Source organism: Pleurodeles waltl, chromosome 8, assembly GCF_031143425.1.
Source record: "Pleurodeles waltl isolate 20211129_DDA chromosome 8, aPleWal1.hap1.20221129, whole genome shotgun sequence".
NCBI classification, from domain to species: Eukaryota; Metazoa; Chordata; class Amphibia; order Caudata; family Salamandridae; genus Pleurodeles; species Pleurodeles waltl.
Window position 1 is genome coordinate 1,324,564,064 of NC_090447.1, and position 15,834 is coordinate 1,324,579,897.

Genomic DNA, 15,834 nt, shown 5'->3' on the forward strand with positions numbered 1-15,834 from the left:
GGCCACTGGATCACTCCCCACGCGTACAGCGACACCCAGCAGTCCTGTGTCCTCCCCTCCCCGCCCTCGCTGCTCCGTGCTGGTCATCCCTGGTGTCTAGTGGTAAGCACCTACTTCGTAATCACTGTGTTTACCTTGTCTTGCCTGTAAGTGCCGTGTTTACCTTGTCTTGTCTTTATTTACTGTGTTGCCTTGTTTACCGTTCCTTCTGCGCCTGTTCCTTTCACTTTTTCTGCCGCTCCGTGTGACCTCTTGTTTACCGTTCTTTCTGCGCCTGTTCCTCTCTCTTTTTCTGCCGCTCCGTGTGGCCCCTTGTTTACCGTTCTTTCTGCATCTGTTCCTCTCACTTTTTCTGCTGCTCCATGAGACCCCTCGCCCCCCCCAGCGCCTCAGCTCCCCCGAGCCGTATCCCTTTCCCGCCGCTGCGTCCCCGCCCCCCTCGAAACCCCATTCGTTCACGCCTCCTAGCTGCTCCTCCCTCCCTCCTACCCTTCTTAATGGTGGACTCTGCGCGCTACGGAGAGTGACCTTTGACCTGTGTGGCCACTGGATCACTCCCAACGCGTACAGCGACACCCAGCTATCCCCGTGTCCTCCCCTCCCCACCCTCGCTGCTCCGTGCTCCCTGCTGGTCATCCCTGGTGTCTAGTGGTAAGCACCTACTTCGTAATCACTGTGTTTACCTTGTCTTGCCTGTGAGTGCCGCGTTTACCCTGTCTTGTCTGTTTACCTTGTCTTGTCTTTATTTACTGTGTTGCCTTGTTTACCGTTCTTTCTGCGCCTGTTCCTCTCACTTTTTCTGCCGCTCCTTGAGACCCCTCACCCCCCCCCCCCAGCGCCTCGGCTCCCCAGAGCCATCTCCCTTTCCCGCCGTTGCGTCCCTGCGGCCCCGCCGCCCTCAAGCCCCCATTCGTTCACGCCTCACGTCTCCCAGCTGCTCCTCCCTCCCTCCTCCCTTTCTTAATGGCGGTCGCGCCAGAGGCAAGCCTGTCTTTGCCTGGACCGCGCCCAGCGTCACCCCCCTGGTCCATGGAGCCCCCCCCCGGTCCACGGAACCCTGCACCTCCAGACGACACTACACTACCAGCCACCTCAACGCCCTCAACCCTGGCCGCTCCGCAGCATGCTTCCAGTCCTCACTGAGGAACACCCACGGACCCTTCTCCCGCCACAACTGCAGATTCACCTCCGACAGAACCACCAAACCTCCAAAGACCAGAACCAACCACCTCCACTGCATACTCCTTAAAACCCGCTCCGCACGCAAGCACGCCATCGAGCTCTGAGACTTGCTCGACACCTCCGCCCTGGACGTAGCCTTCCTTACCGAAACCTGGTGGAACAACTCCTCGGCGCCCAACATCGCCATAGCCATCCCGGAGGGCTACAAGATCACCCGCAGGGATCGCACAAACGGAATCGGAGGAGGAATAGCCATCACCCACAAGTCCACCCTCAAGGTCCACAGCCACACGGACGACACCCTCAAGACCGCCGAACATTTGCACTTCCAAATACACACCGACCCCAACACCACCCTCAGAGGAACACTCGTCTACAGACCCCCTGGACCACGGGCACCTTTCAGCGACTCCACCTCTGACCTCGCCAGCACCCACGCACTAGCCTCTACGGACTACATCCTCCTCGGGGACCTTAACTTCCACCTCGAGAACAACAACGACGACGCCAACTCCTCCACCCTGTTGGACAACCTCGCCCTCAGACAACTCGTCACCACACCCACCCACGCAGCCAGCCACACGCTTGACCCCATCTTCTCCACAAGCGCCCACGTCACCTTCAACCACACCACCGAACTCCACTGGACCGACCACCACTGCATCCATTTCACCTTCCAGAAACATGTCAAGCACCACCGCACCCTACAGCCACCCCGCCGCCACTGGAGCAAAGTCACCAAAGACCAGCTGACCAGCGCCCTCGCCCAGAACCCGCCTACCAACCCCACCGACCCAGACACCGCCGCCCAAAACCTCAGACAGTGGATCAACGACTGCGCCAACTCCCTCGCACCACTCGAGAAGACCACCAACAACCAAGCCACCACGAAAGCCACCTGGTTCACCGAGGAGCTCCAGACCTCCAAGCGCAACTGCCGGAAACTCAAGAATAAATGGCTCACCGAACACACACCAGACAGCCTCGCGGCCCACAAGGACGCCACCCGCAGACACCACCAACTAATCAGACTAGCCAAGAGATCCTCCTTCAAAGACCGCCTAGATAACAACGCACACAGCAGGAAAGAGCTCTTGAGCACCGTGAAAGAACTCTCCAACCCCAGCGCCAACGTCAACGACATTCCTCCCTCTCAAGAGCTCTGCAACTCACTGGCCACCTTCTTCCACCGAAAAATTTACCGACATCCACAACAGCTTCAACACCCCAGCCGCCCCCACCACGCCAGACACCACCCCCGCAAACACCACCCACACCAGCCGCCTGACCTCCTGGGCCAACGTCAGCAACACCGAGACACGCAAGTTCATTAACTCCATCCACTCCGGATCACCATCAGACCCATGCCCTCACCACGTGTACAACAAAGCTGACGCAGCCATCGCTCCCCAACTACGGAAGGTCATTAACATCTCCTTCGAAACAGCAACATTCCCGGAAAGCTGGAAACACGCCGAAATCAACGCCCTCCTTAAGAAGCCCAAAGCAGACCCCCAGGACCTCAAGAACTTCCGACCCATCTCCCTACTCCCGTTCCCGGCGAAGGTCATCAAGAAAATCGTCAACACACAACTGACTCGCCACCTCGAAGACAACAACATCCTGGACCCCTCCCAGTGTGGCTTCAGACAAAACCACAGCACCGAGACCGCTCTCCTCGCCGCCACAGACGACATCAGACGCCAAATGGACAACTGCGAAACATCAGCCCTCATCCTCCTGGACCTATCAGCCACCTACGACACTGTTTGCCATCGCACACTAAGAACACGCCTCCTTTAAATCGGAATACAAGAGAAAGCCCTTGAATGGACCACATCCTTCCTCTCCGGCAGAACCCAGAGAGTCCGCCTCCCCCTTTCCGTTCCAAAGCCTACATCATCATCTGCGGCGTACCCCAGGGCTCCTCCCTCAGCCCAACATTATTCAACATCTACATGGCCCCCCTCGCACAAGTAGCCCGCCAACATGACCTCAACATCATCTCCTACGCCGACGACACCCAGCTCATCCTCTCCCTCACCAAGGACCCGCGCACAGCCAAAACCAACCTCCACGAGGGAATGAAGGCCGTCGCCGAATGGATGAGGAACAGCCGCCTGAAACTAAACTCTGACAAAATGGAGGTCCTCATCCTCGGACTCAATCCCTCCGCCTGGGACGACTCTTGGTGGCCAACATCTCTAGGAACCCCACCAACACCGACCGACCATGCACGCAATCTGGGCTTCATCCTCGACTCCTCCCTCTCCATGTCAAAACAGGTCAACGCAGTCTCCTCCTCCTGCTACAACACCCTACGCATACTCCACAGGATCTACAAGTGGATCCCGACAGAAACAAAAAAAACAGTGACACAGGCCCTCGTCAGCAGCAGGCTAGACTACGGCAACGCACTCTACACAGGCATCCCAGCCAAACACCTACGACGCCTCCAACGCATCCAAAATGCCTCCGCCCGACTGATCCTCAACGTACCCCACCGCAGCCACATCACACCCCACTTGAGACCTTCACTGGCTCCCAGTTGACAAGAGGATCACATTCAAGCTCCTTACCCATGCACACAAAGCACTCCACAACACCGGACCTGCCTACCTTAACAACAGATTCAGCTTCTACACCCCCAAGTGACAGCTCCGCAGGCCTCGGCCTTGCCGTCGTCCCCCGCATCCATCGAAAGACATCCGGAGGCAGATCCTTCTCTCACCTCATCGCCAAGACATGGAACACTCTCCCTACCAACCTACGTCAGACCCAGGACCTACTCTCCTTCAGAAGACTCCTCAAGACCTGGCTCTTTGACCAGTAGCAGCTACCAATTCACTACAAAGGGAGGACTGGGAGTTTTATACTAGGTCCAGTGTGCTTACTCCCTGTGTATACATGTAAAACAAATGTGCACACTGTTCCTGAAGGAAATTAGAAGAGGGCGAAAGAGAAAAAGAAGGGGGAAAAAAAGAGAGAGAGAGACTGTGAAGCCAGCGTTGTAGGAGTACCCTCAAGCATCACAGTCGGATGCTAGGCATCATCATCGGGTTTAACTCCTCGTCAGACGGCACTGCAATATCTGACGGGCCCCCACCAGAGGTGGTGGCTCTTCTACCGGGGGAGGACTCTGCGGCTCAAATTCAATCCGCAGATCGTACTGACAGAGGAGAGAGAAAGAAAATCTAAAATTAGCTCTGAACACCTAGTGATTTAATTTAATCCTTGAAAAAAAGGGTCGGGCCAATATTAAAAACAGATAGGAGTATCCAGGGAATAATGTCACTTTTACTCCTAAAGAACGGAAGTGAGGGAAGAGTTATCTCTCATTACCATAGGTCAACATGTTTCGCGCCTATTCGGTCAAGAATTGATCCACTGGCGCTTCTTCAGGACCATTAAATTGTAACTTCGCCTTCATCTATCTGATATTAAATAAAAACAGACATATAGAGGCCGTAAATGCTGAAAGGTCACTTACAGTCATCGGACCATTCGTCACAGTCAGTCTTTTAGGAAGTCGCCCTGCATGAAGATAAAGTGCAAGTAAAAAACAAAATGCACTACATAGACATTCACTGGTGTCATAATGGTGAAAAGTGGTGATAGACATCAGGTGTATGTGAAGACAGAGACACATGTCATGAAAGGCTTACCATCCCATGTGAGGACAAGGCTTCATAGGGACACGTGAGCCTCATAAACCATGTGAGTTCACTGGATAAAAATTGTAAAAAAAAAAAAAAAAAAAACATTATTATACATAAATAGACAGTGACTAGAACAGTTGCGGAGTCGTGTGCAACATCAAAATCAAAGCATTCTATTGTTATCATGACATAGGGTCTACTCAGTTGTCAAGTATCTTATTGGTACACATAGTATGTCACATGGAAAACTATTCAATCTGACAAAGTCGACAGAGTACTTGTTAGTAACTGTATATAGAGCAGTAAGTCGAAAAACGACAAAAACAAAGAACATGTAGATTAACAAGCAAGGGGGTGTCTGTTCGTGCTCCATAGCTAATAGTGGGTGCTGCTAAGCACATATTCACATGATCAAACAAGCCATTTAGCCAACATGATTATAAAAGTATATCCCTGCCAGGAGCTTCCCAGCCTGGTAAACAATGAAAAGGTTGGAGGAAAAGTCATAACAGCAGGCTCGATGTACACGCTAAAAAAGGGTCCAAAGTGACCACTTACTTCAGTCACCGTGTTGGTCAGCTTCTCGCCTACCCCGAGGACGTGTCCCTGGAAAGACAGGCGCCGTCCACTCGGAGGCGTTTAAATAGCGTCCCTGGAGGCAATTAGCCTCAATTAACTCACGTCGTATCTGGTCGAACGACAGCGAGGAAGGACTAAAACATCTGAAGGAAATGGCGGCGGCCATCTTGGAATCGAGTGTTTCCAATCAAAAAGCAGAAAGGATCATAAGGTCCGAGTTTAGAATAACAGCAGAGAACTAAGGAAACGTTGATGAATGAAACAAGGCCAATGACCCACTGATAGATAGTCTTATATCAGGGGTAATAATGTCCGTGGAAGAGACCCACTGGAAGTAACAGGATGGCGGTGGCCATCTTGAAGTGGAGATTGTTCCTAGCAGTAGATAGAGGAACTACTCTCGTCTAAGCTATGATGGCAAAAATGAATAAAGATGTATGTATCAAAACATCAATGGAGACAGAAAAATGTCTGCATGCTAAAAGGAATTAATAAGCAAACAAGTTTAGTGACCCTATGTGTGGTCTGTTAAGGGGCAGGTCCAGTGATTCTATCAAATGTCAATGTATCTAAACGGCTTAAGGGGATAAGGTCCACCATGGTATTTCATCGTTAAGACCCTCCCTCGCTGTCTGGAGTCGATAAATCCAGCGCTGTTCAGTCCTGAACAGATATTTGGAGTCGTTCTCATTATGTCTTGGAACTTGTAAAACGATCCATCTCAAATCATCTGGGCTATGTTGTTTCTGTAAAAAATGTGAACTTAATTTGGTCGTGATTCGAGCGCACCTGATGTTGCTACGGTGTTCATTGATTCTTAGCTTGACTGGTCTGGTTGTCATCCCTACGTATTGTAAATCACATGGGCATGTGATTAAATAAATACAGTGTTTTGTATTACAGTTGGTGTGTCTAATCAAACGCCAATGTCCAAAGTGTTTTAACTGTAGGTCAGTTGTTCGTTTGGTCAAGGAACAAACATTGCATGAACCACATGGATAATGTCCTGAGACAGGAGGAAGGTTCCATAGTGTAGATTGGTCTACGGTGATCTCCTGTCTCTGAGGTCGTGTATGAATGATCAAGTCCCTTATGTTAGATGATCTCTTGAAGGCAAAAAGTGGTTTTGCTATCTGTGACCCTCCACTCTGTAGGATCTGCCATCGTTTGTTGATGAGTCGTTTGACAGTGTTGGAGAGGGGAGTATAAGTCGATACACACGTGAGTCGAGTTTGTTGCTCACGCACAGGAGACTCTAAAAGGGCCTCTCTATGGTTGTTTCTGGCTCTTTTGTAAGATGTATTGATAATCTTTGTTGGGTAACACCGTTGTTGGAGTTTGTTTTTTAGTACACTCGCCTGGACTTCAAAAGTCTGGGCCGATGAACAATTCCTCCGTAGTCTCAAAAATTGGCCGAAAGGAAGATTGTCGCGTAATGCCTTTGGATGATGACTATCATATCTAAGCAGACTATTCCGATCGGTGATCTTATGATAGGTATCAGTGAATAGTCTACCATTTACATTGTGGATCAAAAGATCCAAAAATGGCACTTTTGTGGTGGAAATGTGTGCTGTAAATTTTAAAAAGGGATCAAGTGTATTGATCCAGCTAGTAAATAAGTCAACGTTGAGAACAGTGCCTTGCCAGATGATGAGAATGTCATCAATGTAGCGACGCCAGAGTTTAATGTTATTGAAAAAAGGATTTGTAGTTGGTAAAATGAAATTCTTTTCAAACTGGTACATATATAAACATGCTAGGCTAGGGGCAAAGGTACTACCCATTGAAGTCCCTCTGATTTGATGGTACAGGGTATCTTCGAATTGAAAATAGTTTTGTGTCATAGCCAAAGAAGCACAATGCATTACAAAGTTGATCGGAGTCGGAGAAGTCCAGGGATGAAGATGAAGGGCAGACTCTACCGCTTCTAGAGTGGCGGTCTGTGGAATATTCGTATATAAAGATTCTACATCCAGAGTGATCAGTACCTCTACATGGATGGTCGAATTGATGGTGTCTATAAGATTCAAGACATCTTTGGTATCTTTAAGATATGTACTAGAATCCTTAACTAGTGGTTGCAGGAATGAATCACAAAAAGTTGATAATGGTTCCAGGACCGAACCAATGCCTGAAACTATCGGGCGGCCCGGAGGTGGGCGAACACCTTTATGGATTTTAGGGAGGCAATAAAAATAGGGCACACGAGGATGTGTGGTTTCCAGAAATTGAGCCTCTCTAGGGGTGATCCAGGCATTCCCTTTGGCCTCAAAAAGTAAGCTCTTAATCGAAAGTTGTAAGGAGTTCGTCGGGTCATGATTCAGTGGCGTGTAGTAGGTCCTGTCACTCAGGAGGCGGAGACATTCCTGTCTATAATCAGAAGAATCCATAATGACTATAGCTCCGCCTTTATCTGCTGGTTTTATAACTATAGTAGAGTCTTGTGATAAAGTTTTAAGGGCTTCACGTTCAGAGGTGGGAAGATTGATGTAAGGACGACTTGGGGTGATCTGTTCAAGATCCTGCAAGACAGCTTTTTCAAAAGCTAATACTTCACACGGGAGGGAACTGGTAGGGGGCATGAAGGTGGAAGGTTTTTTCAGGCCCGTGTCCTGAATAACAGGGGGTTCTGGTCGATCTAGAAAGAAAAAATGGAGCCGGACCTTCCTAAAAAATTGGGCTAACTCACAATGGAGACGAAAGGGATCTTCAGATGGAGTTGGAACAAAACCCAATCCTCTATTCAGGACATTCAGCTCGTCCGTGGACAGCTGTCTCTGGGACAAATTGACCACTAGATCCTCTGTGGGGTTGTCTTGTTTTGACTTCTGGTTACCATTTGTGGTTCCTCTCGACCCCAGTGTACTCTTCTGCCTCTTCCTCTCCTTCTGCCTCTCCCTCTGCCCGGGCCGCGGCCTAAAAAAGGCCCGTAAGGTGGAATAGGGCGTGGTTGGAAGAAGGGGTAGGGAGGTTGCCAAAAGAGTGGTTGGTTACTAGGATACTGGGGGAAGTTGTAGTAAGATTGTGGAGTACTTTCGTCAGTGGTCCAACCATCAGAAGAGGAGGAGCTATTACTGTAAGTCCGGTTTTTCTTACTCATAGTCGAGGACTCATCAGATGATCGTGATTGTGTATCGATCTCAAAGTCCTCCCTGATGTATGGGAAAACTTTCTCTCGTTCAAATTTATTGATGTCTTTTTGTAACTTTGAGATTTTTTGTTGTGTAAGGAATTCTTTTGTTTCGTTAAGTTCTGTATTAATTTCCAGAAGGCGACTCTTAAATGCTGCTATAGTCACTGTGGTTTTAATGGACGTTTCCACACAGTTGATCTGGATAACTATTGACTCGGCTAGCCGTTTAGAGGCGTTGATGATTAAAACTAGCCAGTCACGGGTGCATTTCCATGCAACCTGCGCCCAGTCAGTCAGAAACAACCATAGAGAGGCCCTTTTAGAGTCTCCTGTGCGTGAGCAACAAACTCGACTCACGTGTGTATCGACTTATACTCCCCTCTCCAACACTGTCAAACGACTCATCAACAAACGATGGCAGATCCTACAGAGTGGAGGGTCACAGATAGCAAAACCACTTTTTGCCTTCAAGAGATCATCTAACATAAGGGACTTGATCATTCATACACGACCTCAGAGACAGGAGATCACCGTAGACCAATCTACACTATGGAACCTTCCTCCTGTCTCAGGACATTATCGATGTGGTTCATGCAATGTTTGTTCCTTGACCAAACGAACAACTGACCTACAGTTAAAACACTTTGGACATTGGCGTTTGATTAGACACACCAACTGTAATACAAAACACTGTATTTATTTAATCACATGCCCATGTGATTTACAATACGTAGGGATGACAACCAGACCAGTCAAGCTAAGAATCAATGAACACCGTAGCAACATCAGGTGCGCTCGAATCACGACCAAATTAAGTTCACATTTTTTACAGAAACAACATAGCCCAGATGATTTGAGATGGATCGTTTTACAAGTTCCAAGACATAATGAGAACGACTCCAAATATCTGTTCAGGACTGAACAGCGCTGGATTTATCGACTCCAGACAGCGAGGGAGGGTCTTAACGATGAAATACCATGGTGGACCTTATCCCCTTAAGCCGTTTAGATACATTGACATTTGATAGAATCACTGGACCTGCCCCTTAACAGACCACACATAGGGTCACTAAACTTGTTTGCTTATTAATTCCTTTTAGCATGCAGACATTTTTCTGTCTCCATTGATGTTTTGATACATACATCTTTATTCATTTTTGCCATCATAGCTTAGACGAGAGTAGTTCCTCTATCTACTGCTAGGAACAATCTCCACTTCAAGATGGCCACCGCCATCCTGTTACTTCCAGTGGGTCTCTTCCACGGACATTATTACCCCTGATATAAGACTATCTATCAGTGGGTCATTGGCCTTGTTTCATTCATCAACGTTTCCTTAGTTCTCTGCTGTTATTCTAAACTCGGACCTTATGATCCTTTCTGCTTTTTGATTGGAAACACTCGATTCCAAGATGGCCGCCGCCATTTCCTTCAGATGTTTTAGTCCTTCCTCGCTGTCGTTCGACCAGATACGACGTGAGTTAATTGAGGCTAATTGCCTCCAGGGACGCTATTTAAACGCCTCCGAGTGGACGGCGCCTGTCTTTCCAGGGACACGTCCTCGGGGTAGGCGAGAAGCTGACCAACACGGTGACTGAAGTAAGTGGTCACTTTGGACCCTTTTTTAGCGTGTACATCGAGCCTGCTGTTATGACTTTTCCTCCAACCTTTTCATTGTTTACCAGGCTGGGAAGCTCCTGGCAGGGATATACTTTTATAATCATGTTGGCTAAATGGCTTGTTTGATCATGTGAATATGTGCTTAGCAGCACCCACTATTAGCTATGGAGCACGAACAGACACCCCCTTGCTTGTTAATCTACATGTTCTTTGTTTTTGTCGTTTTTCGACTTACTGCTCTATATACAGTTACTAACAAGTACTCGGTCGACTTTGTCAGATTGAATAGTTTTCCATGTGACATACTATGTGTACCAATAAGATACTTGACAACTGAGTAGACCCTATGTCATGATAACAATAGAATGCTTTGATTTTGATGTTGCACACGACTCCGCAACTGTTCTAGTCACTGTCTATTTATGTATAATAATGTTTTTTTTTTTTTTTTTTACAATTTTTATCCAGTGAACTCACATGGTTTATGAGGCTCACGTGTCCCTATGAAGCCTTGTCCTCACATGGGATGGTAAGCCTTTCATGACATGTGTCTCTGTCTTCACATACACCTGATGTCTATCACCACTTTTCACCATTATGACACCAGTGAATGTCTATGTAGTGCATTTTGATTTTTACTTGCACTTTATCTTCATGCAGGGCGACTTCCTAAAAGACTGACTGTGACGAATGGTCCGATGACTGTAAGTGACCTTTCAGCATTTACGGCCTCTATATGTCTGTTTTTATTTAATATCAGATAGATGAAGGAGAAGTTACAATTTAATGGTCCTGAAGAAGCGCCAGTGGATCAATTCTTGACCGAATAGGCGCGAAACATGTTGACCTATGGTAATGAGAGATAACTCTTCCCTCACTTCCGTTCTTTAGGAGTAAAAGTGACATTATTCCCTGGATACTCCTATCTGTTTTTAATATTGGCCCCGACCCTTTTTTTCAAGGATTAAATTAAATCACTAGGTGTTCAGAGCTAATTTTAGATTTTCTTTCTCTCTCCTCTGTCAGTACGATCTGCGGATTGAATTTGAGCCGCAGAGTCCTCCCCCGGTAGAAGAGCCACCACCTCTGGTGGGGGCCCGTCAGATATTGCAGTGCCGTCTGACGAGGAGTTAAACCCGATGATGATGCCTAGCATCCGACTGTGATGCTTGAGGGTACTCCTACAACGCTGGCTTCACAGTCTCTCTCTCTCTTTTTTTCCCCCTTCTTTTTCTCTTTCGCCCTCTTCTAATTTCCTTCAGGAACAGTGTGCACATTTGTTTTACAGTAGCAGCTACCTCCTCCCCCTCAGCGCCTTGAAACCCTAACGGGTATGTAGTGCGCTTTATAAATATACTTGATTGATTGATTGATTGAAGCTTTCTCATCTTTCTCTTCCTCACCCTTTCCCAAATGTGTCTTTTGCTCACAGTAAATGCCTGTTGCAGAAAAATAAATGACGGCCCCCAAAAATAAGTGCTGGTGCCCTGCACCGGAAACCACTGGCTCAAATTAAGCACTGATCTAAGTATAACTGCAACAGTATCGATTAAGGTAGGCGGGTGAAGAGATTAACAGACCTTGCAGGCTAATTCATTATGATAGTATTCAGAACTAGAAAGAACTCTTTAGTCACCCTGCCAAATTACACAAAAATGACAACAGGCTGCCTTCTACCATCTAATGTGGTGGTGTGGTCATGTTGCTGTATACTGGCAAGAGGTTCAAGACATGATATCAAATGTGACTGAGTATGACATTCCATGCACTCCAGATGTAGTGTACAGGTCATGCTACTAAAGTAGCAAAGTCAATTAGATGCCTGGTGGAAATAATGCTACAACTTGTTAAGTGGGAGATAGCTCCCCACTGGATGAAGGGACCTACACCCACGTTGGCTGAGCTTCTCTAAAGTGTCACTGTCTGTGATGTTAATGCTGAGATGCTTGCCTACCGGTGGCCTATAAAGTCTGGGCCTAAAGCTATATAGGCTCCCATGGATCTCTATTTGCTGAGACAGCCGGGAGTTCGCCCTGATGATCGACTAACACCGCTTTCACGCAAAGACGACTAATACTACAGAAATTACTGTTGACTGTATCATGGAAAATACTGTGGTGGTGATCCGGGTCAAACTCTAGTTGGGATTGTATATTGACCTGATTTTAAACTAACTGTGTATATTGAGATCTTTGTGCACCTTGCTCACTATTGTTTCTCTAAATTATATAATAACTTCGATCTGTGTAGTGCGTGTTGAAATGAAAAATAAAGTTTAAAAAAAATCTTCAAGCAGTATTCAACCATCAGATGAGAAAAATGATTATTGGTGTGGAGCAAAATATCAAGCTCCTTTAGTCAGAGACTGACTTCTCAATCACAGAATTGTCAGCTGGGCTCTGATGCGACATTTTCAGAGGAACGGCGAGCCCCCCAAGAAGAGGCAGCAAATTTAAGAGGAATCTGGTATGGGGCAGGCTGCATCTGGTCAGAATTTCGGCTACATACTGGTGCAGCAGGCCTTGGTGCATCTGCAGAAATATGCTCTTTAAGGATGGTGACAGCCCATCATGAGCGTAGGAGGTGCATAACTTGGCCTGTGAACTCTAGACACAAAAGTCTACAGCAATTATAAGATGGAAAATCTACTGAACAGTGGCAAATGTATTGACTGTAAGTTAAGGATTAGTAATGAAGTGTAAGAAAGAGAGGTGGGCTATGTCTTGATACCACACACCAGTTCTGACACTGAAACTGAATTCCTTTTGTATATGTGCTAATATAAATCATTACTGTATCATAACTATAACTGCTGCAGCCATGTTTTCTTGTGCTAACTGCGCCTAAAGGATGTGTCAGTCTATGATGCTTAGAGCCTCTCTGTGGAGAAGAGAAAGTGTTTGTTAGCTTGCTCTGCCGAAAAAAGGTCTTCTTTCTCATGATGCCAAATCTCCGACACCTATGCACTCCCTTTGTGTCCCTAAGCCATGTTATTCCCAGCAAAAGCCTGTTTGTCGAAAACTGTTTGAACTTGTGTGTTGCCTTTGATTAGCGATGCTCACTAACTTACGGTTGCTGGGGGGCCTTCCTGCTGACCGATGCTGTGATCATGAGATATATTTTTCATTTGTTAATACATATTTCAAGATTTCAATTAACGAGAGCAAATAGTTTCTTCAACATATGTAAATAACGGACTGTGAGAATAAACTTCAACACGGTCAAATCCGTTCGATGTCACATAGCACTTTATAGAGAACATAAACCGCAGGCAGAGAATTAGCCAACTATTCAAAACTAAGAGTTTGAATGAAGATAGCAGAGTGATCTGCGCGTCTTACTCCCTTGACGGAGATACTTTTTTAAAGCGTCATTTTCATCTTGGTCATTAAGATACACCACACTAAGCATCCCGAGCTACCCCTGCCAAACAAACATTGTCTCTTGCTCTAGTGAAAATACCAACACCTACATTAAAAATCCGCAGCGAAATAGGTGATTTGTAAGGTAATTTTATTATTATTATTCTCCAATTCTTTATCTGGATCCCTTGTATTATCCAGCTAGATCTAATTTCAGCACTCCCTCAGCAGTTCTTTTAACAGGTTGAGTCCGCCCAGGTAGTATCATCTTACCTGGGTGGGGCTAGGTGGTCATATGATGAAGCATGACACTATAATGTGTGTGAGACCACCTAGTCCGTAAAGGGAACTCCCTCCAAGGTACAGCCACTCTTCACACCCTTTCCTTGCCCGGAGAATACGCGCCTAACTAGCTCTTCCTGAACAGGGTCTAATAGTCCAGTTCCCTTCAGCAACACCCCACACTTTTCGTGTGTTTATGGTTTTCTAGTTAAAAAGGGGGCATGTGTGGGGTTAAGTTACTCCTGATACTCTCCTTTTGTGTATCAATGGCAAGTTAAAGCAGTCTTAACCACTGTACGTGAGGTCATCTATTCAGAAGAATCATTTTAGGTCACTACGGTGGTTATTAACTGCAAATTTACAATTTATATAAAGTAGAACATGTCCACGTGGTTTAGCTAAGCCACTTTTTATTTTCTAGACTACGTTGTGCTGCATCCTCTAACAATAAGCATTTTGCATTCTGTTCACTCAGGTATGCTATATCTCTCTTTATCTCACCCACCTCTGTTGAATCAAGTGCAAGATATTTGTTTATGGTGAACCTAAACAGCATTTTCTTGTGCCCTTCATTTTCTTCAGTGCCACCAGTTATGTACCACAACTGGACCAATTCACTCCGGACAGTCTCCAGTCCAAATGGGTTGGAGACCCCTTTGACCATTGTCAGACAACCCTCTAAGTCCTCTGTTCTGGGAGTTTGTTGCCTCTTCGTGCTGGTTTCATTTGCTCTTTCTCCCCTGCTGACCACTCCTGCGTCTCCTTTACTAAGATGTTCATCTGCAGCTCCCACAACCTAATACCGTGTCTTGCTAAGCATCGCTTAACAGTACTGCACTCAACGCAGCAAATTTGTATCTCATTTTACATTTTTTTTTTTTTTTTTTTTTTTAAGGTTTGAGGTACTATATTCAGCAGCCAGTACAAAGGGGTCATTGCTGGCATCCCTACAGAATTGACTACAACGTAGCAAGTATTTTAGTCCAAATGTGTTGTGTTCAGAAGCATTATTTTCCTTTCATTAGAGCAAAGTACAGACATTCTGGGTGCAGCTTGTTGAATTGTATGGGTATTGATTAGACTCTATGGATGTAGTTGAACTGAACTAGTTTTAATCTCGCACTGCTTGAGATTAAAAATTTGGTGAATTATAAACATAAATTTAGGCATTTCAGCTTTTTGCACAGACTATATTACGCAGCTGTTATATTGCACAAATTTGATAGCTCTAGGTCACGCAAATGCCATCGTGATTATTATTTTTTCGTTAGCATGGAAATGTCACATTGTTACTGATTACGGGACGCAGGTGCCGAGCATGATACCAGGAGGTGGACTGGGAAGTCCACGAACTCTGGTTCTCACTGTGCTAGAATATGCAGCCAAGCTCCTTAGTCAGTTGGACACCTTGTGGCAGTACTTTTACTGCCAGCGAGACAAAAGCTGGCCCTCCACTGGATGAGTAGCCCATCCCCCTCTCAGAAACGTTGACTTAAGAGCTCTACTGCCTGTGGGGTAGATGCTATGTTCACATTGATGCTGCTGTTTAGATCTAGATCCAAAGACATATGGGCATCTCTAAGGTCATACTTGATGCAACAACAATCTGACACAATGTAGGGCACGTGCCTCAAACTCCCCAGTTAATAGTGATACTGATTAGCTGTCTTTAAAGATGCGTACGTTGCTTTTCAAAGATGTTACCTACGGTGATGAGATATGTTATAATAAACGCTGATGTTTAAAAAATACATAAAATAAAAATAAACTATGCCCAGTCCCTTGAACAAGTAAGACTACTCAATTATATCTAAAGCTTTTTTCTATGTCTAATACTGACAACACACAGTGCTCCTCAGCAGAATCTAAACTGTACAACATGTGAAGCATCTTAAATGTAACAGTGTGCTTGTGTGAGGCATTAAAGCACACCGACTAGAGTAGAGCAGGGATCCATTCACCTTAAGCAGACATCTTGCTCAGAACATTTAAATTAGAGTTGATCTAAGAAAGT

General features: G+C 46.2%; 1 protein-coding gene across 1 annotated transcript in view; it reads right to left on the reverse strand.

Moving 5' to 3' along the window:
- DDX10 (DEAD-box helicase 10) overlaps window positions 1-15,834 on the reverse strand; it is a 794,248-nt gene that overhangs the window by 316,661 nt on the left and 461,753 nt on the right. The gene's annotated exons all lie outside the window — the stretch shown is intronic.